The sequence below is a fragment of the Arachis ipaensis genome, chromosome B6, assembly GCF_059453495.1.
Source record: "Arachis ipaensis isolate K30076 ecotype BB chromosome B6, ASM5945349v1, whole genome shotgun sequence".
NCBI lineage: Eukaryota > Viridiplantae > Streptophyta > Magnoliopsida > Fabales > Fabaceae > Arachis > Arachis ipaensis.
The window spans coordinates 104,981,919-104,984,517 of NC_142441.1; the positions used below are offsets into that span (position 1 = coordinate 104,981,919).

At 41.2% G+C, this 2,599-nt stretch overlaps 1 non-coding gene across 1 annotated transcript; it reads left to right on the forward strand.

Moving 5' to 3' along the window:
* Positions 1–1,925: 1,925 nt before the first annotated feature.
* LOC148562153 (small nucleolar RNA R71) lies at positions 1,926–2,033 on the forward strand. The gene has a single exon (XR_015888214.1). It is a non-coding gene; the product is annotated as a small nucleolar RNA R71 (small nucleolar RNA).
* Positions 2,034–2,599: the final 566 nt, after the last annotated feature.

The window sequence follows — 2,599 nt, forward strand, 5'->3', positions numbered from 1 at the left end:
AGAACCATGCTCTGTTCTGGCGTTGAACGCCAAGCAGATGCTTCCTCTAGGGTGTGATTTTTCTTCTGCTATTTTTGATTCTGTTTTCAATTTTTATATTTATTTTGTGACTCCACATGATCATGAACCTATAAAGACATATAACTAAGAAAAATATAGTTAGATAAATAAAAATTGGGTTGCCTCCCAATAGGCGCTTCTTTAATGTCAATAGCTTGACAGTGGGCTCTCATGGAGCCTCACAGATGTGCAGAGCTTTGTTGAGACCTCCCAACACCAAACTTAGAGTTTGGATATGGGGGTTTGACACCAAACTTAGAGTTTGGTTGTGGCCTCCCAACACCAAACTTAGAGTTTGACTGTGGGGGCTTTGGTTGACTCTGCTTTGAGAGAAGCTTTTTCTGCTTCCTCTCCATGGATGCAGAGAGAGATCCTTGAGTTGTAAACACAATGTTGTCCTTATTTAATTGAAGGATCAATTCTCCTCTGTCCACATCAATCACAGCTCTTGCTGTGGCTAGGAAAGGCCTTCCTAGGATGATGGATTCATCCTCTTCCTTTCCAGTATGCAGGACTATGAAATCAGCAGGGATGTAAAGGCCTTCAACCTTTACTAACACGTCCTCTACTTGTCCATAAGCCTGTTTTCTTGAATTATCTGCCATCTCTAATGAGATTTTAGCAGCTTGCACCCCATAGATTTCCAGTTTCTCTATTACAGAGAGAGGCATGAGGTTTATCCCTGAACCAAGATCACACAGAGCCTTAAAGATCATGGTGCATATGGTACAAGGTATTATGAACTTTCCAGGATCCTGTCTCTTCTGAGGCAATGTCAGTTGATCCTGATCACTTTGTTCATTGGTGAACAAGGGAGGTTCATCTTCCCAAGTCTCAATACCAAATAATTTGGCATTCAGCATCATGATTGCACCAAGGAACTTGGCAGTTTGCTCTTCAGTAACATCCTCATTCTCTTCAGAAGAGGAATACTCATCAGAGCTCATGAATGGCATAAGGAGGTTCAATGGAATATCTATGGTCTCCAGATGAATCTCAGATTCCTTCGGTTCCTCAGAGGGAAGCTCCTTATTGATCACTGGACGTCTCAGGGGGTCTTCCCCCTTGGGATTCACGTCCTCTCCTTCCCTTACAGGTTCGGCCATGGTGCTTACGTCAATGGCCTTGCACTCTCCTTTTGGATTCTCTTCTGTATTGCTTGGGAGAGTACTAGGAGGGATTTCAGTGATCCTTTTACTCAGCTGGCCCACTTGTGCTTCCAAATTTCTAATGGAAAACCTTGTTTCATTCATGAAACTCACAGTAGCCTTAGATAGATCAGAGACTAAATTTGCTAAGCTAGATGGATTCTGCTCAGAATTCTCTGTCTGTTGCTGAGTGGATGATGGAAAAGGCTTGCTATTGCTAAACCTGTTTCTTCCACCATTATTAAAGCCTTGTTGAGGCCTTTGATCCTTCCATGAGAGATTTGGATGATTTCTCCATGATGGGTTATAGGTATTTCCATAAGGTTCACCTAAGTAATTCACCTCTGCTATTGCAGGGTTTTCAGGATCATAAGCTTCTTCTGCATAAGAAGCCTCTTGAGTACTGTTGGATGCAGCTTACGTTTCATTCAGACTCTGAGAGATCATATTGACTTGCTGAGTCAATATTTTGTTCTGAGCCAATATGGCATTCAGAGTATCAACTTCAAGAACTCCTTTCTTCATAGGCGTCCCATTACTCACATGATTCCTCTCAGAAGTGTACATGAACTGGTTATTAGCAACCATGTCAATGAGTTCTTGAGCTTCTGCAGGCGTTTTCTTTAGGTGAATGGATCCACCTGCAGAAGTATCCAATGACATCTTTGATAGCTCAGATAAACCATCATAGAATATATCCAGGACGGTCCATTCTGAAAGCATGTCAGAAGGACACTTTTTGGTCAACTGTTTGTATCTTTCCCAAGCTTCATAGAGGGATTCACCATCTTTTTTTTTGAAGGTTTGAACATCCACTCTAAGCTTGCTCAGCTTTTGAGGAGGAAAGAACTTGGCTAAGAAAGCCGTGACCAGCTTATCCCAAGAGTTCAGGCTGTCTTTAGGTTGAGAGTCCAACCATATTCTAGCTCTGTCTCTTATAGCAAAAGGGAAAAGCATGAGCCTGTAGACTTCAGGATCTACTCCATTAGTCTTAACAGTATCACAGATCTGCAAGAATTCAGTTAAGAACTAAAAAGGATCTTCAGATGGAAGTCCATAAAACTTTCAGTTCTGCTGCATCAGAGAAACTAGCTGAGGTTTCAGCTCAAAATTGTTTGCTCCAATGGTAGGAATGGAGATGCTTCTTCCATGTAAATTGGAATTTGGTGCAGTAAAGTCACCAAGCATTCTCCTTGCATTATTATTATTTTCGGCTACCATCTCCTCTTCTTGTTCGAAAATTTCTGAAAGGTTATCTCTGGATTGTTGTATTTTAGCTTCTCTTAGTTTCCTTTTCAGAGTCCTTTCAGGTTCTGGATCTGCTTCAACAAGAATATTCTTGTCCTTGCTCCTGCTCATATGAAAAAGAGAGAATAGAAAAATAATAATAA